The 24,996-nt window shown below is 42.4% G+C and overlaps 1 long non-coding RNA gene across 1 annotated transcript; it reads right to left on the reverse strand.

The window, feature by feature from the left end:
• Positions 1–3,700: 3,700 nt before the first annotated feature.
• LOC134480480 (uncharacterized) lies at positions 3,701–20,295 on the reverse strand. The gene is made up of 3 exons (XR_010054918.1): positions 11,781–20,295; positions 9,432–11,062; positions 3,701–8,759 (listed from the first exon to the last, which is right to left on the reverse strand). It is a non-coding gene; the product is annotated as an uncharacterized LOC134480480 (long non-coding RNA).
• Between the last annotated feature and the right edge of the window lie 4,701 nt (positions 20,296–24,996).

Consider the following 24,996-nt stretch of genomic DNA (forward strand, 5'->3'; position numbering starts at 1 on the left):
CAATTTCCCTTATGAATATCGACGCAAAAATACTCAATAAAATTCTGGCAAACCGAATTCAAGAGCACATCAAAACAATCATCCACCATGATCAAGTAGGCTTCATCCCAGGCATGCAGGGATGGTTTAATATACGGAAAACCATCAACGTGATCCATTATATAAACAAACTGAAAGAACAGAACCACATGATCATTTCATTAGATGCTGAGAAAGCATTTGACAAAATTCAACACCCCTTCATGATAAAAGTCCTGGAAAGAATAGGAATTCAAGGCCCATACCTAAACATAGTAAAAGCCATATACAGCAAACCAGTTGCTAACATTAAACTAAATGGAGAGAAACTTGAAGCAATCCCACTAAAATCAGGGACTAGACAAGGCTGCCCACTCTCTCCCTACTTATTCAATATAGTTCTTGAAATTCTAGCCAGAGCAATCAGACAACAAAAGGAGATCAAAGGGATACAGATCGGAAAAGAAGAGGTCAAAATATCACTATTTGCAGATGACATGATATTATATTTAAGTGATCCCAAAAGTTCCACCAGAGAACTACTAAAGCTGATAAACAACTTCAGCAAAGTGGCGGGGTATAAAATTAACTCAAATAAATCAGTTGCCTTCCTCTATACAAAAGAGAAACAAGCCGAGAAAGAAATTAGGGAAACGACACCCTTCATAATAGACCCAAATAATATAAAGTACCTCGGTGTGACTTTAACCAAGCAAGTAAAAGATCTGTACAATAAGAACTTCAAGACACTGAGGAAAGAAATTGAAGAAGACCTCAGAAGATTGAAAGATCTCCCATGCTCATGGATTGGCAGGATTAATATAGTAAAAATGGCCATTTTACCAAAAGCAATCTACAGATTCAATGCAATCCCCATCAAAATACCAATCCAATTCTTCAAAGAGTTAGACAGAACAATTTGCAAATTCATCTGGAATAACAAAAAACCCAGGATAGCTAAAGCTATCCTCAACAATAAGAGGACTTCAGGGGGAATCACTATCCCTGAACTCAAGCAGTATTACAGAGCAATAGTGATAAAAACTGCATGGTATTGGTACAGAGACAGACAGATAGACCAATGGAATAGAATTGAAGACCCAGAAATGAACCCACACACCTATGGTCACTTGATTTTTGACAAAGGAGCCAAAACCATCCAATGGAAAAAAGATAGCATTTTCAGCAAATGGTGCTGGTTCAACTGGAGGGCAACATGTAGAAGAATGCAGATCGATCCATGCTTATCACCCTGTACAAAGCTTAAGTCCAAGTGGATCAAGGACCTCCACATCAAACCAGACACACTCAAACTAATAGAAGAAAAACTAGGGAAGCATCTGGAACACATGGGCACTGGAAAAAATTTCCTGAACAAAACACCAATGGCTTATGCTCTAAGATCAAGAATCGACAAATGGGATCTCATAATTCTGCAAAGCTTCTGTAAGGCAAAGGACACTGTGGTTAGGACAAAACGGCAACCAACAGACTGGGAAAAGATCTTTACCAATCCTACAACAGATAGAGGCCTTATATCCAAAATATACAAAGAACTCAAGAAGTTAGACCGCAGGGAAACAAATAACCCTATTAAAAATGGGGTTCAGAGCTAAACAAAGAATTCACAGCTGAGGAATGCCGAATGGCTGAGAAACACCTAAAGAAATGTTCAACATCTTTAGTCATAAGGGAAATGCAAATCAAAACAACCCTGAGATTTCACCTCACACCAGTGCGATTGGCTAAGATCAAAAACTCAGGTGACAGCAGATGCTGGCGAGGATGTGGAGAAAGAGGAACACTCCTCCATTGCTGGTGGGATTGCAGACTGGTAAAACCATTCTGGAAATCAGTCTGGAGGTTCCTCAGAAAATTGGACATTGAATTGCCTGAGGATCCAGCTATACCTCTCTTGGGCATATACCCAAAAGATGCCTCAACATATAAAAGAGACACGTGCTCCACTATGTTCATCGCAGCCTTATTTATAATAGCCAGAAAATGGAAAGAACCCAGATGCCCTTCAACAGAGGAATGGATACAGAAAATGTGGTACATCTACACAATGGAATATTACTCAGCTATCAAAAACAACGAGTTTATGAAATTCGTAGGCAAATGGTTGGAACTGGAAAATATCATCCTGAGTGAGCTAACCCAATCACAGAAAGACATACATGGTATGCACTCATTGATAAGTGGCTATTAGCCCAAATGCTTGAATTACCCTAGATCCCTAGAACAAACGAAACTCAAGACGGATGATCAAAATGTGAATGCTTCACTCCTTCTTTAAATGAGGAAAAAGAATACCCTTGGCAGGGAAGGGAGAGGCAAAGATTAAAACAGAGACTGAAGGAACACCCATTCAGAGCCTGCCCCACATGTGGCCCATACATATACAGCCACCCAATTAGACAAGATGGATGAAGCAAAGAAGTGCAGACCGACAGGAGCCAGATGTAGATCGCTCCTGAGAGACACAGCCAGAATACAGCAAATATAGAGGTGAATGCCAGCAGCAAACCACTGAACTGAGAATAGGTCCCCTATTGAAGGAATCAGAGAAAGAACTGGAAGAGCTTGAAGGGGCTCGAGACCCCAAAAGTACAACAATGCCAAGCAACCAGAGCTTCCAGGGACTAAGCCACTACCTAAAGACTATACATGGACTGACCCTGGACTCTGACCCCATAGGTAGCAATGAATATCCTAGTAAGAGCACCAGTGGAAGGGGAAGCCCTGGGTCCTGCTAAGACTGAACCCCCAGTGAACTAGTCTATGGGGGGAGGGCGGCAATGGGGGGAGGGTTGGGAGGGGAACACCCATAAGGAAGGGGAGGGGGGAGGGGGATGTTTGCCCGGAAACCGGGAAAGGGAATAACACTCGAAATGTATATAAGAAATACACAAGTTAATAAAAAAAAAATACAAAAAAAAAAAAAGAAGTGCAGGCTGACAGGAACTGGATATAGATGTCTCCTGAGAGGCACAGCCAGATCATGTCAAATACAGTGGCAAATGCTAGCAGCAAACCACTGATCTGAGAACTGGACCTCGGAGGAATTACAGAAAGATTGAAAGAGCTGAAGGGACTTGCAACCGCATAAGAACAACCATGCCTGCCAAGCAGAGTTCCAAGAGACTAAACCACTACACAATCACTATACAGGGACTGTGCCATGGCCCCATCTGCATGTGTATCAGAGGGTGGTCTTCTTGGGCACAAATGGAATGAGCAGCCCTTGGTCCTGCCTAGGCTGGGAAAGTGGATGGCTGGTGAAGGGAATACCTTATAGAAGAGGGGGAGGGTGATGGTATTCAGACTTATTTCTGGAAAACAAGGAAAGAATAACATTTGACTTCGAAATGAAAGATATCCAATTAAAATTCAACAACAACAAAATGGTGTTTAGAGCTTCAAATAAAAAAAGTCACAATCAGGAAACACAGAATTGTATTCCTCTGGTTTTCTTCAAATATGCTCAGGACCCAGGTAGGTTCTCAGCCCAGGCTGAACCAAGCAGGTTCCTGCCGCTGACTGCTCCTCTATTCCTGTTTCCAGAGGCATCATGCAGATTAATATGGGGCCAGAGATATGGGAAGAGCTAGGCAGAAGTGGCTTTCTGTCCTGTGGTATCAGGATTATCTGCATTCCTGGGTGTTCAACACCCTCTGCCCTGGGATTTGGGTGCAGGATTTCCGACTGCTTTAAAATCCCTTATACCATGTTTTTATGTCCTAGGAGATATTACAGAAAAATTAATGTTTATCCCATTAATTTGTTCAACATGCTCATCCACAGAGTATAATTTAGAGGTAACTATATATTTGACAGCAAGCATACACAGTGGGTACGATATGCATGATGAACTGGAAATTCACAGAGTTGGAAACACAGTGAACAGTGACTGTATAATTGCCTTTGAATCTCAGTAAGACTGATGCACAGTGCCCATGAGAATGCAGAGATCGATCCCTCCCTGATAGCTGTGGGACTTCAGATGTTTACATTAGTGATCAATAAAGAAGGTTCTTAAGAGTGAAGAGTTTGAGATAACTCCTTTATTTACCAGAATACATCCAATTTACTTGATAGTAACCAGATGCAGGTAGTCAATATATACAGTCTATATCCTTATCAAAATAGAAAAGCAAATGAACAAAACAACAACAACACATAATTAACAAATCTTCTAATGAATAGAAGGAAAACCAAATAACCAAAATAATCAAAACTCAAGCAAACTTTAAATAGAGGAATTGCGCTAAGCATTCTTTTGCTGCTCCTTTTGCAGAATAGACTTATAGCCTGTGGCTTGCCTTGGAGACATAGTAGACAAGCAGTTACTGATGGTAATAATATTTTCAAGAGAAGTGGAAGTAGGTCTGTTTGCTTGCAGTGGGGGTATTAAGGAAAAAGCTTACCAATACTGAGTATAAATGATATTACAGACTTTGTTTCATAGTCTGTCCAATGTTGTGACCTGATCTCCATGAAACTCTTCTGGATGACCCATCAGGACAGGTACAAATTTAAACGTGCAGAGTCTTTCTGGATGACCAGCAGCTCTTGACTGATGTGCATCAACACTTCTCTGAGTTCCTCCAAAAGTGTACACTTGCTGGAGAGAGCTGAGGTGAAAGTAAGGCCTATTCAATCCAAAGAATGTAAACTAAAGGAGGAAAATGCAGTCCACAATTGCTATGGACATTACAGATGAGATACAATAGTGGTGTATTTGCTGTGCACACTTAGTTCTCCTCCTGTAGCTCTTCTCTCCAAGGGAGATCTTGTCCTGGTCTGTGTCATGTTCGAGTTTCTGCTGGAGAATTTCAGACCTAGCAGAGCAAGGGAATAAAGGTTTAGTGAGTGGTTGTCAATTCAGCTCTCCCTCTTACATCAGCTCTGTTCAGTTGGACAATCCAGCATGACCTGTCAGCTGAGGTCAGTCCCTGCATCCCCAAGTGTCATAGAGTACCTGGGCTTGGATTTATATCTCAGCTTTTCAAACTGCTAGAATTTGAACTGTGGAATATGCACTGTACTGGGATTAAGAGAAAAATGAGCATATTTTGTCACTGGTCCAGGTTTATTATATTGAATAATAACATTGTAGCTGGGTCTGAATCTGAGTTCAAGAATGGTATGAGCAACCTAGAATACCATGTGGATTCCTTCTGGAGAACATGTCCGGAAATGTGGTGAAAGTTCTGATTATGTTAGCACTGTAGGAACCTGCCTAGGTTCAATTTGTAACCACTGAATCTGCAAATACACAGAGAAGCCATCTCATTTCAAATTCATGCTCACTGCACAGATCCTGTAATCACTGAGAATGTGCTCACAGCATACACAAGGAACAGTAAAGTTTATGGTGATGGAGATACATAACAGCACCCCTGTAAGACTATGCTTATTGTAATGCAATTTGTGAGACGACAGAAGAGAAAATGTTCTCAGATCTTATCAGAGAGTTAACAGGAAGAATGAAGTACAAAATACAAAGAAATCCTGAGGATTATACATATCCTGTCATGGACAAAATTCACATAAACTGTACCAGAACAATACTCTGGGTAGTTCTTTAGGTGACTGAAGGTAAAAACCTTGTCAATGATCAGCCATCCAAAAAGGATAGTTATATAGGGACAGGAAATCCAATTGGCTTCTGCCAGTCTGTGTTCCTGCCTGATCTCAAAAATATCAGAATGCTTCTACAATGTTCCTCCCAAGCCACTTTCCTGGTTGATCGGTTCTTTCTGCTTCAGAATGTCCTGCATTCTTTCCTCTAATCCTTCCTTATCCTGGTCATCAGATGAGTGTACTGTCAATGGAAGCATGCATGCATGTGTGCACACACAAACATACACACAGACACATAGACACACTAATACTAACTCGCAAACACACAAGCCATTTGTGTTTACACAATATAAACATAGTACATTGCAGTGTTTACTTTCCCTTTTAATGTTTAATATAATGATTCCCCAGGATATTCTGCAGGCCTGAAAACAAATGTTGAGTGGGTTATGAACATAGTGGTCATAGCCTATAGACAGCTCAGTCAGTGATGTGCTGTCCTCCCATAAGCCGACATAGAATCAGTGTTCTTTCCCTATTACCAATCTGGCTTAGCAAGTTCCCAAGGCTGTGTAGAGCAGTCTTGTTTCCCAGCACATGATCATATGTTGGTGGTGGACTAGACTCCTGTTCTTGTTCACTGTTTCAGACTTTCCCCATAGAGTGCAGCTTCTTCTAATAGGAGCTCTCTTTACCATAGCCTGAGTGACTTCATGCCCAAAGCTATGCCCCCAGAATCATAGGAAATCTCCATAACCAGGATCCAAATGAACAATGTTTCTACCTATTATGTGATTGTGTCACAGATATTTGGAGTAAATAAATAAATGCTTACATGGATTATCTCACACTGAGTCATAATCCATTGAAAGGCTCCAACCTCTCATACAGTTTCCCTCCTTGGACCACTACAACCCAGATGTGCTCTAGTTGCACACCTATTCTTTTCTCTGGGATCTCCGGGTCAACTAAGACTTCTGTTCCACTTAAAGAACATGGCTTCTCACAGGCCTTTCTGATCGTCCACTAACAGACCCGTCTGAATTTCATCATTTCTCCTAACTCCATTGAGGCTGAAATTAACTGAGAGAAAATGATGTTGATTGACAGCACTTGCAGAATGCTACACAGATAACATAGGGGAGCGCTTTAGATTATCTGTGCACCTAAAGGGGCTCCTGAAACTGCCCTGTTCTTGCACCACAGCATAGCTATGAGGCTTTTGCTGGATGACAATACAACTCCAAGCAACTCAAATTCTCAATGAATAAAATCCAAGCCAAACTCCCAGCAGAAACTGTAGTGTGCCAAGGTAGCTGGAAAGAAATGGTAGCAGGCAATGTGGAAAGCAACCTTGGAGAAGACACAGTGAGTGACACAACCTTCCAGTGGGCTTTCACCATTCACAAAGAACAGAGAAGGATCATAAATCAATGGATTTTAAAAAGCAGCCCCCCTTACCTCCATGTACTCCATTCCTTTGATGTGCTCCAAAGGATTTCGATGCAGACCAGTCATTTTTCCCTAATCACTTGAAAATCTAACTTTACACGTGTTTTGGGTTCTTTTGCTGTACAGAGGTAGGTGGAGATTCCAAGTGATTGGGGTGCTATATTTGATATTCATGGAGGCAAATTGAACTCTTAGATTCTTTTTCTCATGAAACAGGGCAATAGAGACTCAGCTGTGCAATTATGCACAGGGAAACACACACACACACATACATACACACACACACACACACACACACACACACACACACACACACACACACACAAAAGAACCCATACTAGAAACACTTGGAAAATCATACAGAATTAAACCCACAACATGAGCATAAACATGCTGAGCCACAGCTGGTACACACAAACAGACACACACACACACACACACACACATACACACACTCACACACACACACACAGAGTCACATATAAACACCCTAATACACACTCACAGACACACTCACACACACTCACACACACATACACACATACACACACTCACAACATACACCCACTCACACACACATACTCTATCACACACCCATACAGACACACACACAAACAAGCACAAACAGACACACACACACACACACACACACACACACACCAAAAATCGCAAGTCGGCAGAAAACAATGTAGATCCCATCATATTGGAGGAACAACATAATATAGACTATTCAAAGCAGGTATTTTAAGAGAGAATCACTACTCAGCCATTTCTCCTGAGAGGAACAAAAAGGCCTAGATAGCACTCTTCTTGATGAGAATGGGGGTAGATAACTCTGTTCTTGAAGTCTCAAATCTCTCATGCCAATTGTCAGGTTTTGAGAACACCTTTCCACATCCCTGCTTTTCCAAGCATCTACAGAGTATAATGTCAAGATATGAACTCTCCAGCAACACTCGAACAAAACAGGACTGACATGCTGCTACTCTTTCTCTGTCAGGTACCATGATTTAGGAAGCATGAAGAGATGGTCTTGATATACAGGGAAAATGGTGGAGAAAGAACAAATCCACCAAAAGATGACAGTGAGAACCATTTCTTTGGCATTTCCACCAGGCTCTCCTCCTTCTAAACTATTTAGTTCCTGGAATCTCACAGGACCCCTGCAAAGAAAATGGGCTCTGGGCTTTTGCTTCATCCTTCAAAGCCCTGCTCTAGTCTAAAGACGGGCTCCCACATAGCACCCTCTACACATATGGCATGTAGTGCTGTGATGTGTGATCAACCCATCTCACTTAATAAACTGCAGATTCTCGAAGAGCAGGAGCATTTGCTTTCCAAACACGCAGTTTCTTGAAGAGGGGCTATCTCCACAGAAAGCCTAGTAAACCATCACATAAATGAACACTTGGATGAGACCTAGGTCAGGACATAGATCCCTCAATAGACAGCTACATTGGTTGTCTATGTTTATGGTAAGACATGAGGACAGCCTGACCCTGAGTCCTAACCCTACCTGCTGTTGCTTGGCACTGGGGTCACAGATGTTCATTCTGGCCTCTTCACAGAGCCTCTTTGCCTCCACAGAGGATGCTGGCAGTTCAGTCTGCTCCACCAGCAGTTTTCTCTTCTCATTCAGCAAAATCTGTATATTGTTCTTTAATTGAGCTTGTTCACGCAGGAGCTGGGAGTGCCTCACGCTGAAACACAAACAAAAAATGGTAAATGCCTGCCAGCTTCTATTTGCCTGACACTCTTGCAAGTACAATCATCCCTTTAAGGGTCCTCATCCCCAGAAATCCCCAGACTAGAGCCACACTATACAAGTTAGCACCAATTAGAGGAGGTCAAATCCAGAGGCCACATTCCCTGTGAATGAAAGTACTTCTGAAAATCCTGACACTAAGACGGTTTATATAAATCAAGGTAGAAGAAACGGTCCATAAGGGAGCTCATATGTCCATAGTATGCTGAAACCATCTGCAAGTAGAGGTCAAATCCCCTCTGAGGGAGGATAGAAGACCCAATAGCTATATAGTCTTTCCATGTGTTTCTCATGGATCACAGATCTTTAAATCTCCTGTCAGAGTCCGAGAGATTCAGAGTTGATTGATATTCCCATCATGGTGCAAACCTTTTCTATCTAGAGGATCCTTAATGGGGAAAATAACAATTGGAGGGTCTTCTACACCCTTCACATGTAGGACAACTGAGTCCAAGAGCTACAAATCTAAGACTCTTGCCAGGAGGCAGGCTTCTTGTTAAGAGTCAGACACTGACTTGGAACCAGAGCCCTGACTTTTGTTCAAAGTCATACAGGACAGAATCATTCCCTGCCTAGTGCTGGGTTCTAATCTCTGTCAGCGACTCACCGGTAGGAACTGTTCACTTGTATGAGCTCCTTGTACCTCTCTATGGCATCACTTATTGAGTTGGTCATCATTTGCATAGCCATTATTCTCATCTCATGTTCGGATTGAAGGACTGGCAATTCGACATCCAGCCTGGGTTAGGTCATGGCCAAAGGAACAAATAATGTTTTGAACTCACGATTTCAGAATTAGGAGAAATGTAAATAAAAAATATATAATAAAAAAGTTCAAATTCAAGGAATGGTAGAAGGGAAGAAATTGGCAAATTCAAAAACCAGACCAAAACACAACAGTGAGACTCAATCCACAGAAAATATTTCCATGTAAATAAGCAAATTTTGTTTTGAAATAAGGACTCCTTAAAAGCCTGGGGAGATATGGTTCTGCAAAGACTTATTATATAGGAGTGGGCAGAGCCTGAGACCTGCCTGTTTGGAATAAGAACTGTCAAGAATTTATTCCCACAGTGACCCTTTCTAGGTCACAATAAAACATCACTGGATAGTTAAAAAAATAAAAAACTAACGATCAAAGCAGGTAAAAAAAATTAGGTGAAATCAGACTGTTCTCTCAATTACCTAAACCCAGTATATAGCACATTCTTGCTCCTTTGAAGTAGTTGTACTGATTAAACTTATTATCCTGGGCACAGGACAACAGAGCCACGGTACCAATTGGAGGGACCTGACCTTCAAGAGCTGGCCAGGTGAGCATGATGGAATTGACTAGTTCAGGAAGAAGATTCCTCCAGTCTGTGCTACAGCTTTGGGCCCAAGAGAAAGCTGTGATGACATTTCTCTTGTTTTGAAAGCAGGTATACTCAATCCTTGGTTTCTGTCGTTACATGAATTCTCAGAGGGCATAACTAAGTTTGACAGGGAAGAGGATTTATAGCACCTCCTCCCCTCGGGAGAGTCCTGTGTGCCACCAAGGTATACAGAAGGAGCAAAGTGCTCTGTTGATCAGTGTGGGCCTCCATATACTCATCACTATCATGACCTGCAAACTGTTGATCAACCAAATCCTCAGACCCCATCAAAGGTCCCAGACGTCCTGACCCTGAGTAAAACACCACATGTACTTCCACATACATACATACCAACCCATATCCAAACACATTTAGAATGCCAACTACATGCATGGAGGTGCCATAGAATCAGTGTATAGAGAATAAATTCAGAGGAAAAGAGTGATGCCGTGCAGGCATTTCATTCACACACACAGTTGCAGCAAGTGTGACCAGGTCCTTCCAGCTGCTGACAGAACCAATGCTAATCCAAGGAGCTCAGGGTCAAGTACAAAAAGGTTAACCCTAAACACACACAGCACCTAGCTTATCTCAAAGGTAATGCCTGCCAAGGCTCCTTCAAATCCAGGATGAGAGGTGAAACTCTCTCGTGCTATGAGGAAATATCGGGTTAGCAGAAAGAGAGCACAAGACTGTGAACAGGTTACTGGGCATAATGACTACCTGTGGTCCCAATCATCATAGATATAAAGGTCCAGGATTTGGTAAAGTTCATCCCTCTCGAATTGACACTTCTGGATTTCAAATTTGAGTTCCTCCAGTTCCTTTAGAAGCTCCTCTTGCTTGCTGATGACACTTTCGGATGATGCCTTCCTACCAAAACCTGTAGATAGATAAACCCAAGTGAATTTGCATATTTGATGGCCCACAGGCAGAAAAGATCATTCTGAATCCGAAAAGGAGGTTCAGGAAGGGGAAATAGTAGAGACTGGGTGAATCCCTGGAAGAGCAGAAAAGCTTTCTTAAAGGTGGATTTTTAAGCTATGTCCCTCTTCCCAACCTCTAATGCCATACACGTGCCACACTCACTATTACAGGACCCCTCACCCTGAACAGTATAACCTGACTGATACATAAACATTGAGACATTGTTCCCTCATATCAGATGTGGTGCAGTTAACCCTGGAGTTCATAATGCTTAGCACCATCAAGCTCTAATCATCTGTGTTGCAGCTCAAAGTGTCTGAGAACTCAATTCATGACTAGGGGTGCATCCTTCCTTGTTCTCGCCATCAGACACTTATGTAACCTACAGTAATCTAGAGGATGAAGTGCTTCAACTCCCAACCATGGATGGTCACATTGTTAATCTCACAGTGCCTCCTCCTGCCATTCATTGACACTCACATTTAAAAAGCTTCAAGAAAAGACACTGAAGGCTTACCAGTTTATGGCTTTCTCTCAAATTAAAGATTAGGAACTCCTGACTCTTGGTTTGCCTTTGAGAAATCCCAAGGCTCCTGCTTGTAAGGCCTAGTCTTAGAAGGCACATCTCAAAACTACCTCCTTGAGGATGTTCCCCAACTCTGCCCAGGACTCACCAAGCCTTCCACAGAATGATTTCCTCCTTCCTGTTTCACTAGAGAGGGGGTCAGCTTCCCTCTGACCTGGTGTGGTCTCTCCTTGATCTCCCCTTTCCTTCCGAAATAGCCTGAGCAGCTGGCGAAACATGCCTGCTTGTGAACCCAAAGGGAACTGAAGTAATATCCCAAAGGCAGTTGGTTTCACCACAACACTGGTGACATCACTGAAGATTCTAGGGATCTCTTAGATACAATAGAGTGTCCAGTGAAGGGCTTACTGATGATGTCATTGGAAAGTTCTATGGCCTACCTACTAACCAGCTCTCCACAAAGTGATGAATTTCTGTGGGGACCCTTTCCTCCAGTCTCCCATGTATCACTGGGAATACCATTTGGCAACCTCTGTTTCAAAGCTAGATATGTCTCTCTGCTTCATTAGAAGTCAACAATGCTTTTGCTGGGGAGAGTTGCTTACAACCCTGAATTGGAGAACAGATTTTTCTTAGCACCCAAATCTCTAGGGGCCAAGGAGGGGGCAGTTTTTTCTTAAAAGTAAATCTACTACCCGAGACAATGCATGTGACATACATTTCGATTCTTAAGCTTTTCCCTTTTTGTGGAGGCCAATATGTTTCTTCTATATCTCTGAGTGTATAAAACCGAGAAATAGTTGATTAGTGTGCAGTCCTTGACAGCTGACATTGTTTCCAATTACATATCCATGTATTTCACAAAATCAATGGTGTATAATCCTATTTTTTTTGCAATAAAAACTCCTTTTTCTTGGGAACATAGAGACCAACTACAGGGCATATATAAAATAATAAATTTCTTTCCCTTTTATATATTAAGTAGGGCATCCTCCCTTTCTCAAATATAACAAGACAATTAAATTGGACGTCAGTGAGCAAATGTCAACTTGGAGCTTGTGTTACTACATTGTAACTATATAGCCATCACTTCTCCAATATCATTCGTCCTGAATAGGCAAGTCTAGTCATGAGAATATTGGGGGCTGCACCATGATCCTTTACTCCTACTAAACATAAGAATCAGGAGGATGGGAAGGGAGTGGAATGGCCTCAGTTCAGGTTGAACCTCAATTTTAATGGGTCCATAAGTTGAGGAGGGAGTCTATTTGGCATTGTGATATATGGATTCTGTCTTCTTATCCTTGGTGTTATAATTCTACCTGAATGTGTGCTATAATGCCACCCCACCTCACAGATGTAAGAGTGAAAATCATGTTTGACCTTCCTGTGAAGAGCTCTGCCTTTTACTACCATCTAGAGTTATACAACATCACTTTACAAAGCTCAGAAGAGAGGGGTGCAGATGTGCACCCCTTAGAAGTTGAGGATCTCTTCTAATTAAGCCACTTGTTTTTCCTATGTAATTTTTCCCTTTCTCTTTTACTAATGGTGGCTGACTTCTTACCTGGCCTGAGGTAAATTGGAGTCCAATCTTTTGGATTACTGAACCTTCTATTTTTGAGATGACAGCCCACCAAGGGTCCTACTGCATACAGAAGGTGTGAATAAGTCTCATGGGTTGGAGTAAGTTAAAAACGTCTGTGACAACAAAGAACTGATTAAGAAAATAAGAGCCCAGCTGCTCATCAAGATCACAGTTGTATGATAGTAAGAAAATGTGAATAGGGCATCAGGTGAAAAGATAAATTAATTAGGAGGTCATAGGCCTAGAAGGGTTAACCTTTGCTCTCAGTGGAGCTGCCATTCTTTCTGCCATTCCTAGCCCTCTGCCACAGGACCAGAGACTTACCCAAACAACTGGCTGGCCTTGCCAAAGACCTGGCAGGGCTTCTCCCTGTAGAATAGGACATGTAGAGTCCATGAGGACTCACCAAGAGGTCTCCTCCACACAGGTTCCTTATTGTCAAAGGGAAATGTTCCTGCAGAATCCTGCCATGGCAGCAGGAATTTCAACCTGGCTGCTCTTAGGTCCAGGTCACTGGATGCAGGCCTGAGGCCCAGGGGTATCTGGGGAAAGAAGCAGCACACACTACCTCACAGCTCTCTCTTTGTTGGATGCAACTGCAAGGACTGTGATGGGATTTTTGTTTCTTTGGATGTTTATTAGAAATACCTACAAAGCTGATTAAAGTTGTAACATGTCTTCATACCGAGCATGCAGAATGTTTTTACATCGTTGTTGTTCCTGTTTTATGTTTAGATTTTGTTCTTTAATCCCCTCAGGAAATTTCCCTGTGCTTAGAATGTTAAGCACATGCTCAGGAGGGATCGATTATTCAAGTTCGGCAAAGCTTTTGTTCTCACCATCACTCCACAGATGATGCCATTACTTACTTTCAAATAAGAAAACAGTCATAGAGAAGTAAATTAACCTGTAAGCTATCAAAGAAGAAACACATCATGATTCTGGAATGGCACCCCAGTATTTTGTATTTCCTACGTTATTTTTATTTTAAACTTTTTTATTGGATTTTTTTGGGTATATTTCATCTTTTTTAAATCCTTAAAGGTATCTTTTATTCCTCTCCTCCCATTTACAAGGTGGAATTTCACCTGTGATTGTTAGTCCAGATAGTTTGGTCAATGGCTTAGACATCACCTTGGCCTAGTTTCCTTGGCATAAGCTGAGTTAGAAGCAGACTCAAAGGTTCAGGACCAACAAATAATGAATTCCACTACATCTGGATACCCAGCCTCACACCCAGGAAGGGACTGTATTTCCATTCACTATTTAAAAAAAAGATGTAATTCAGTAACATGTAAAAAATTTCTCACATATATTAAAGTGTTTACCATGGTCATACAGTTTTTCAAATACCTGGCATTCATCTTTTTCCAAGTCCTAAAATTTCTTTCTTATTCACATTTTCTTTTTTTTCTTGATTATTTCTTACTATTATTATCATTTATTAAAATTTTGGTTTAATAGATATATACTTTTTATTTACATTTCAAACCTTATTCCCTTTCCCAGTTTTTGGTCCATAAGCCACCCTCCCTGGACACTTCCCCATATGTACGGTCCCCCAATCCACGCCCCTTGAAACCCCTTCCCGGACATTCCCCTGCACTGAGGGTCCAACCTTGTTAAGAACAAGGGCTTCCACTTCCACAGGTGCCCCAACAAGGCTATTCTCTTCTACATATGCAGTTGGACCCCTGGGTCAGTCCACGTATAGTCTTTTGCTAGTGGTTTATTTGGTTGGCATTGCTGTTCTTATGGGGTTGCAAGCCCTTCAACTCTTTGAATCCTTCTTCTAATTCCCATAAAGGGCGTCCTGTTCTCAGTTCAGTAGTTTACTGCTAGCAATGACCTCTTTATTTGACATGCCCTGGATGTGTCTCTCAGGGGAGATGCATATCCAGTCCCTTTCAGTAAGCACTTTTTAGCTTCATCAATCTTACCTAGTTTTGGTGGCTGTATATATATGGGCCACATGTGGGGCAGACTCTGAATGGCTTTTCCTTCAGTCTCTGCTTTAGATTTGGCCTCCATATCTCCTTAGTGCTCATGTCTTCGAGACTCTTCCCTACTTTTTATCTATTACATTCAGTGTATCTGGTTTGATGTGGAGGTCCTTGATCCACTTGGACTTAATCTTTGTCCAGGGCAAGAAGAATGGGTCAACTTGCATTCTCCTACATGCTTACCTCCACTTGATCCAGCACCATTTGTTAAAAATGCTATGTTTCTTCAATTGGATGTTTTACCTCCTTTGTCAAAGATCAAATGACCATAGGGGTGTGTGTTCATTTCTGTGTCTTCAATTATGTTCCACTGAGCTGCCTGTCTGTATGCCAATACCATACAAACTTTTGCTCTGTAATACTGCTTGAGGTCAGAGATGGTGATTCCCCCAGAAGTTCTTTTATTGTTGAGTATAGTTTTGCTATCCTGGGTTTTATGTTATATCAAATGACGGCAAATTGCACTTTCTACCTTTATAAAGAATTGAGTAGGAATATTGATGGTGATGGCATTGAATCTGTAGATTGCTTTTGGCAAAATGGCCATTTTTTACCATATTCATCCTGCCAATCTATGAGCATGGGAGATCTTTCCATCTTCTGAGATCTTCTTCAATTTCTTCAGAGATTTGAAGTTCTTGTCATACAGATTTTTTTACTTGCTTGGTTCAAGTAACAGCAAGTTATTTTATATTATTTGGGACTATTGTGAAGGGTGTCATTTCCCTAATTTCTTTCTCAGCCTGTTTACCCTTTGAGTAGAGGAAGACTACTGAATTGTTTGAGTTAATTTTATACCCGGACAGTTTGCTGAAATTGTTGATCAGGTTAAGTAGTTCTCTGGTGGAATTTTGGTGTTGCTTAAGTAGACTATCATATCATCTTCAAATTTTAGTATTTTGACTTCATCCCTTCTAATTTTTATCCCTTTGACCTACTTTCATTGTTTGATTGCTATGGCTAGGACTTTAAGTACCATATTGAAAAAGTAAGGAAAGAGTGGGCAGCCTTGTCTAGTCCCTGATTTTAGTGGGATTCCTTCAATTTTCTCAGTTTAGTTTGATATTAGCTACTGGTTGGATGTATTTTGCCTTTTCCTATATTTAGATATGGGCCTTGATTCCTGATCTTTCCAGGACTTTATTAATGAAAGGTTACTGAATTTTGTCAAATGATTTCTCAGCATCTAATGAAATGATCATGTGGGTTTTTTTCCTTTGAGTTTGTTTATATGGTGAATTTTGTTGATGGATTTCTGTATATTAAACCATCCCTGCATCCTTGCCATGAGGCCTACTTGATCATGATGGATGATTGTTTGGATGTGTTCTTGGACTCAGTTTGCAAGAATTTTATTGAGCATTTTTTTCATCAATATTCATAAATCAAATTGGTCTGAATTACTCTATCTTTGTTGTATCTTTGTGTTGTTTAGGTATAAGAGTAATTGTGGCTTTATAGAAGGAATTTGGTAGTGCTCTGTCTGTTTCTATTTTGCGGAATAATTTGGGCAGTATTAGTATGAAGTCTTCTATGAAGGTCTGATAGAATTCTGCACTAAATCCATCTGGTTCTGGGCTCCTTTTGGATGGGAGATGTTTAATAACAGTTTCTATTTCTTTAGGAGTTATGGGGTTGTTTAGATGGTTTATTTGTTCCTGATTTAACTGTGGTACCTGGTATCTGTATAGAAAATTGTCCATTTCCTCCACATTTTCCAGTTTTGTTGAATATATGTTTTTATAGTAGGATCTGATGATCTTCATAATTTCTTCAGAATTTGTTGTTATGTCTCCCTTTTATTTCTGATTTTATTAATTTGGATATATTCTCTGTGACCTCTGGTTAGTATGGCTAAGTGTTTATTTATCTTGTTGATTTTCTCAAAGAACCAGTTCCTGGGTTTGCTGATTCTTTTGATACTCGGTTTTGTTTCTTCTTGTTTGATTTCAGCCCTGAGTTTGATTATTTCCTGCCTTCCACTCCTCTAGGGTTTATTTAATTGTTTTCTAGAGCTTTGAGGTGTGCTGTCAAGCTGCTGAGATATGCTCTCTCTTGTTTCTTTTTGCAGGCATACAGAGCTATGAGTTTTCCTCTTGGCGCTGCTTTTATTGTGTCCCATAAGTTTGGGTATGTTGTATCTTCATTTTCATTAAATTCTAAGAAATCTTTAATTTCTTTCTTATGTCTCCAATGACCAAGTTGTCATTGACTTCAACTTCCACGTATATGTGGGCTTTCTGTCCTATTTGTTGTTACTGATCAGCAGCCTTAGTCCGTGGTTTTTTGAAAGGATGCATGGGATTATTTCTATCTTCCTGTACCTGTTGAGGCTTCTTTTGTGACCGATTATATGGTCAATTTTGGAGAAGGTACCATGGGATGCTGAGAAGAAGGTATATCCTTTGGTTTTAGGGTGGAGTGTTCTATAAATATATGTTAAATCCATTTGTTTCATAACCTGTTAGTCTTTCTGTGTCTCTGTTTAATTTCTGTTTCCCTGAGCTGTCCATTGATGAAAGTAGGGTGTTTAAATCTCCTACTATTATTGTTTGGTGCAATTTATGATTTTTTTAGAAAGGTTTCTCATTGTTTAGGGACACAACTGCTATATACTTGACAAATATAGCAATCGCACAGAACATCCGTAGAAAGCATGTGACTGTTGGCCACATGAGGATGAGTTTCTTTCAAAATTCATCATGATTTTTGGTAAGATCTTCCCAGTAATTGGTGGCTTGGCTTCCCACAAACATGGTCCAGTTGTCTAGAATCTACTCCATGGACAGCATCTCATGCTTGTTTTTATCTGACTCATACACCAGATGCTGGGCCTCAGCCTGTGCATGGTCATAGTCCTGAGGGAGGATCCAATGGTGAATCTCATCCTACTCCAGCTTCCCATCCTTGTTCAGATCTGGGAAATCATTGAACTGCTCCCCAGACAAAACCCAGTCGGTCTCAGGGCAATTGTCCTAATGAGAAAAAGATGTCCACAATGTACTCATCCTAGTCCACAAAACCATCCCCGTTCTTGTCGATATCCTCCAGGGTTTCCAGAACTACAATCTCCTTCATATGTTCTAAATCCTCTTAGTGCAGAAAAGCAATGAACCAGTCCTGAGTAGCTGTCAGGTCACCGTCAAGGCCTTAAACCTCCTCTCATCTCGTGGAGGCATCTTTTTAGAGTTGTGATCATCACAGCCGTCTTGGAAATCAACAAGGTGTCCCAGGTAGTAGCCATAGGTGGCCTGCTTGTATTTTTCCCAGGAGATTTTACAACTATGTCCCTATCATAATCCTTCCAGGGTTTAGCCACATTATGGTAGATGTATCTTTTTTGTACCTGTTTGATCCAAACTTTCAGGTCTTCAGTAGTAACAAGGCCACGTCCATCACTGTCAATGGGGTCAATAATTTTCCCCAGCCTCTCCTGCTCTCGTACAGGCTTAGCTATCAAAGGTCTTGGAGTCCTCCTTGCCCAGAAAGACCTCATGATCGTACAGGATGCTGTGCTTGTCATCTGGTGGCCACTGGCCCAGCTCTGAATCCGGACAAACCATGTGCTCCTTGCTCATCATATTTTGGCATGAACGCCAAGTCCAGTGCCAGGAGCAGCCCATGGAGAGTCCCAGGCTGACACCATGCACCACAGTCGTGATCAAAGGGAGGCAGCAGGGAAGTAGGGGCTCAGAGCACCTTAGCCGCTGTCCATCCCCAGAGAGGGCTTTTGTTACATTTCCAATGTTATCCCTTTTCCTGGTTTCCCATCCACAAAACCCCTTATAATACCTCCTCCCCCTTCTACTATGAGGGTGTTACCACCCACCCAACCACCCAGGCCTACCTGCCTCCCTGTTCTGATTTCCCCTACACTGGGGCATCAAGCCTTGACAAGACCAAGGGCTTCTCCTCCCATTTGTGCCCAAGAAGGCCATCCTCTTCTACATATGCAGCTGTAGCCATGGGTCTGTCTGTCCATGTGTACATATTGGATGGTGGTTTCAGTCCTGGGAGCTCTGGGTGTTTCTTATTGTTGTTCTTATGGGGCTGTACACCCCTTCAGCTCTCTCAATCCTTTCTCTTACTCCTCCATTGGGGACCCTGCTCTCAGCCAAATGGTTGGCTGCAAGCATCTGCCTCTGTATTTGTCATGCTCTTTACCCCACTCTTTTGAGCAGATCACCACAGAGCAATGAAGATGTATTGTCTTGGCGTGATGATGTACAGACAAATAGATGATTTCTTAATTCTTAATGATGGTTCTATAAGAATTCCTAAAATTAGATTAGTAATTTTAAGTTTTTAAAATAGGACTGCTATTATGTTTCTCTGGTAATCAAAATTGCATTGAGAACCCTGCCATTCTTAAAGTGTCATGAGTGAATCGCTTCTGCAATACCAAGCAGGCATCTACAAATTATAGCCCATCCTAAGAGGGTATAAACCAATTAACCAAAGTTCATAAAAAGAGAACTAATGATTTACTATAGGTACAAGGACTTAACATAATTGACTGGATTTGCCTATATGTAATTTCACTTATTCTTTTCTCATAAAAATTACAGCTTTTAACTCTCCATGAACGTGCAGAGCTAGTGACAGATGGTGATGGTTTATCCTGATGATTACTCTTCATGGATGTGCATGTAAACATTCCCTGTCATAAACTGATTACCCAACTTATGATTTGAATTCCTGTGCAAACTTGTGGTGAACTTTTCACCATGTGATGCTGTGTTCAGAAAGATATACAAATGCGGAGGACAAAGAGAGAGAAGCTTTTTAGACAGAACTGAACTGAAGAGAACAGAACTCAAGAAGAACTTAGAAGTAAAGGCATAGCGTTGAGAGTAAGGCATTGAGAGTAAGGAAATTATTGTGTCATAAGAGCAAGAGGAAAGGAGATAAGAAGAAGAGAGCAAGGAGAACTTTTTAAGCCATACTTTATGAAGGCAAACTTTGTCTTTTAGGAAAACTGAAGAACTTAGAAATAAAGGTTAAAATCACTGCTCTTCAGCCTTCAGCCTGGCTCACTGGCTAGCCTCTGCTCTACAGTCAGGCTCAGTGGCTAGCCTCTGCTCTTCAGTCAGGCTCACTGGCTAGCCTCTGCTCTTCATTCAGGCTCACTGGCTAGCCTCTGCTCTTCAGTCAGGCTCACTGGCTAGCCTCTGCTCTTCAGTCAGGCTCACTGGCTAGCCTCTGCTCTTCAGTCAGGTTCACTGGCTAGCCTCTGCTCTTCAGTCAGGCTCACTGGCTAGCCTCTGCTCTTCAGTCAGGCTCACTGGCTAGCCTCTGCTCTTCAGCTGGGCTCACTGGCTAGCCTCTGCTCTTCAGACTGGCTCACTGGCTAGCCTCTGCTCTTCAGACTGGCTCACTGGCTAGCCTCTGCTCTTCAGTCAGGCTCACTGGCTAGCCTCTGTTCTTCAGACTGGCTCACTGGCTAGCCTCTGCTCTTCAGTCAGGCTCACTGGCCTATGGGGCCCTAGCACATCGCTTAACCATCTGCTCATGACTGCCTGACCACACTGACCACCTGACTGCACTGACTTCTTAAATTTGTCCTCTAGAAAGAGGACAAGAAACCAAAGAGAAACACCACAGGGACCTTTTCCAATGGGCTTTTTTCAACCTTTAGTACTTTCGTTATTTCTTTAAAAAAGTGAAATATAATTTCTGCTATTCATATGGCCAAGAGAGCTGTGCAGTAGTCATTGCTTTATGGAATTTGGTGCTAAATCAAAAGATTCCTTTATTCTATTACGATGTTATCTGTTTGCTGTACGATGTATGTTTAGAAAACACAACACTAAAATCCTAAAATCTAGATGTTTTAAGACATCGGCTCATGGACAAACATAACTGCTTACCTATCTAGACTGGCCTCTTTTGCTATACTGCAGGTACAATCAATTTTCCACACTACTTCCATGATTTTCAAGAATGATTAAGAGTAAAATAAGTTGAACATAATGACCAGAAAGGGGGTTTTGTCAAGTTGTCTTATATTGGACAAGATACCAAACTTTGACTGGTAAGCCTAAAACCACCTGTTCCCAAAACTAACAGAACTTACAGAAAATACATACTTTCTTATCATTCCTCCTCCCCAATGGTCAGTGATTTATTGAGCACCTACTACAATCCTAGCACTGTGCATCTAAGGGTATAATGGTGAATAAAAACTTAATAAAAAGCCTCAGTAAGGAATAAAGAAAAATGAAACATAACTTTGAAACTCAGAATTCAATATAAGCAAAACCACCATTTCTTTAACTGGTGATTTCTGAAAACTTCATCATTTTTTCCATGGGCTTCTACAGTAATGATACTCAGTCTTGATTTTGTAAGTCACAAAAAGCAAGTCACACTTCTTTCTTGGCTCCCTTAACTGTCATTTAGAACAGAACTGTCACTGTCCATTTTGCTTCCCTATCAATCCTGCTATGGATGGTAATGAATTCCAGTCTTTTCAATATGAAAACAGGCCACCACTTGAGGGGAAAGGTTATTAAAATTTCCAAACCGGTATATTCTCTAAAATTTTCACATAGCATTTTACTGATATCACAATGCAAATTCACCACAAATATTTAACCAATGAAAATATTGAATAGCTCTGCAAATAGGAGCGATAATCATATATACTTGAAAACAACTATTATGGAAACAAAGGACGTACTAGGAGAAAAGATACATCACTAAAAGCTACACAAGCAGCAAAAAAAGACACTACATTTCTTGGTTTGAAAGTTAAGTGATACACTTGATCTTTAAAGACAGGCAATGTACTTGATCTTTAAGACCTTCAACTGTGTGCTGTCCATATTAAACTGCAGTAGATGACAATCTTTTGTAAGATTTATTTATTTATATGTGAGACAATGCAGCTGTCTTCAGACACACCAGAAGAGGGCATTAGTACTCATTACAGATGGTTGTGAGCCACCATGTGGTTGGTGGCATCTGAACTCAGGACCTCTGCAAGAACACTTGGTGCTCTTACCCACTGAGCCATCTCTCCAGCCTCACAATGGCCTCATACACAGCATCACTTGGTCTACTTCACTAGATATCTCCAGGGTGATAACAGAGAAACTTTCACAGTTCCTGAGCACTTCTGAGTTCAAACACCACCAGTGCCCACTCTGTGCTGTTGGCACATTCTGACCTTCTCCTAAGGGTTGTCAGCCACAAAAGGGACGGGTTAGCCCCAGACAGCATTCACTGCCCAATCCTAAAAACCCCCTCGATTCTGAAAAAGCCACATTCCATGCTCGCTCCATATTTGAGGAAGCCAAATGGTTGATCTGGCTCAAGGCTCCTCTTTTCTTAGCTCATCAACTTTCTTTTTCCACTTCTTGTCACAAGAAGTATGTTTTTATGCTGCAACTACACTGCAATGTGTGAAGGAAACCACCATCAACTCTGGGTGTCACCTCTTGAAATTTAAAATTCCCAAAACAATCCGTGGCTTTCTAATCAGCATCATGGAAAATAAACAAAAACAAGCAAAACCATTCCAAAGGAACTTGCTGATCTGGAGGCCTGCTCATAGCAGGTAGGAAAGAATTAAATTATTCAGAACTGTAATCTCTCAGAGCTTTGGAGGCTAAAAAAGAGGAAATCTCTGTGTATGTTCCCTTTTTCCAAGTAATTGAAGGAGGGTATTTTACATCCTCCAAATACAATCTCTTGCAAGGGGAAACCAATTACAAAGTAGATCAGAAGAAATCTATTAAATAATACATTCATTGCCTGAGGTTTTAAGGAAATATTTTCCCATGATCCCCGTCCTTTAACATACAATGGAAACATTACAGGGATGTGCCACCAGGTAAGCTGCCTCTGAAAAGCCTGTCCTGCCCTGGCAGGTACAGGTCATTTAATTCCAAGTCATTTGGAGAGAGGTGACATCCCCAAGTTGCTCTGGGGATGTCAGAGCACAGCTCTCATGCACACTCCAAAGCACCTCTCTACTCTATTCCAATGCCATAGGCTTTCCAATCCCTGCTTCAGCTCTCCATACATTCCTGAACCCTCCCTTCCCCTACCCAATGGGCTCACTTTGCATTGCCTCCTTCTGCCACTGCTTTCCCAGGGCGGGGGGTGGGGGGCCCAGAAGGAGCCTAAGGAGGGACGCGGGTCTCCTACCTACCTTGATGATGCTGCTCTTAAGGTGCAGCCCGCCCTGCTTGCTGCTTGCTGTCCCTGGGGAGCAGACCAGAGGTTGGGCTAGGGGTCCGCGCGGGCGCCAGGCCTCCAGGTCCCCTGGCAGGACTAGCCTCGGCTTCTTCCCTGGAAACTGCAGGGTGGAGTCGCCGTTGGAAACCCCGCCACTGTCTTAGCGCGCCCTCCCGTGGCCGAGGTGACCCCCAACGCCGTTACCGCCCCCTTCTCTGTCAGCTTCTTCTGATTTTTCTTTTCTTTTTTTTTCTTTTCTCTTTTTGTTCACGACGTGGCGCCTGCGAAGAACTCGTCTCCAGGAAGGAGGACATCGTGCAGGCAGAATCACCTCTGGGCCCTGCCGGGGTCGGAGAGGGAGAGAGAGGAGTCAGCTTGGGCGGCGGCGCCCTGGCTGCCGGCACCCGCGGAAGGAAAACTCGCCCAGGCACACGCGCTGCTGCGGGCGCCAAATATAACGCGAGCGCCCCGCCCCCTCAGGCCCCGCGCTCACCCACGAGCTCCGCGTGCCCTGAGGCCTGGCTCGGGCGCGGTCGAGCTGCGGGGTGGGAAGGACACGTGTGCCCACTCCGTGGCGCAGACAACACCGGGAGGCAGGACACGGGGAGGCGTGTGGTGTGGAGCTCCGGGCTCCGCTCAGGCCCGTCAGTCCCCTCTCAGGGCCCGCGGAGGCCCGGGCGGCTTCTTCGGGCCTCCAGGCCCACCGTGACCAACCTGAGGCCATCACAGCCAGAGCTTCCTGGTGCCCCAGGCTGGAGGCTTGGGCATGGCGATTGTGGTTGCCACTCTCCTAGGCCGGCTCAGCAGGGCACAAGCCACCACTTGCTGTCCTCACCTGAAGGCATCCTGATGGGGCTGAGAGCCCACATCCAGCAGGCGAGCCTCAGGGCACCGGGCCATGGTCTTGGCTCTGCACCTTGTTGCCAGCCCCTCACACATATGGCAGCATCACACATATGGCTCCTTCTACCAACTGCCACTAATCACCATTTGGACATTCCATCACAGTGTTGTCAAGAAGAAAGATGCAAACAAACACGAAAAGAATGAAATTTAAAATCTTTTTTATCAGGTTGGAGAGATGGCTTGGTGGTTAAGAGCGCTGCTTCTCCATTGCTCCCAAGTTCAATTCCCAGCAACCACATGGTGACCCACAACTATCTGTAGTGGGATCCAATGCCCTCTTCTGTCTGAAGCTCTCTTCTGACATTCAGGCACACTCGCAGAGTGCTCATGTACATAAATAAATAAATCTTTAAAAATAAAACCTTCTAATCAGTTAATGTATCTACATCTAGAAGCTAGAAAAGGGTCACAGCAATATTAAAAATAACTCAGAAATAGTAAAGGGATGTACGAGAGTCACAAAATTCACTGGGCAAGATGGTGTATACCTGCAATCCCAACACTCACAAGGCTGAGGTAGGTGGATTGCCTTGAGTTCAAGGCTAGACTAAAGTGTGAGTCCTTGTACTAGAAAACAGAACAACTGGGGAGGGGATGGAGAGAGAGACAGAGAGACAGAAGAGACAGAGAGACAGAGAGACAGAGAGGGAGACAGAGACAGAGACAGAGATAGAGAGAGAGAG

This window comes from Rattus norvegicus, chromosome 9 (genome assembly GCF_036323735.1).
Source record: "Rattus norvegicus strain BN/NHsdMcwi chromosome 9, GRCr8, whole genome shotgun sequence".
Classification (NCBI taxonomy): Eukaryota; Metazoa; Chordata; class Mammalia; order Rodentia; family Muridae; genus Rattus; species Rattus norvegicus.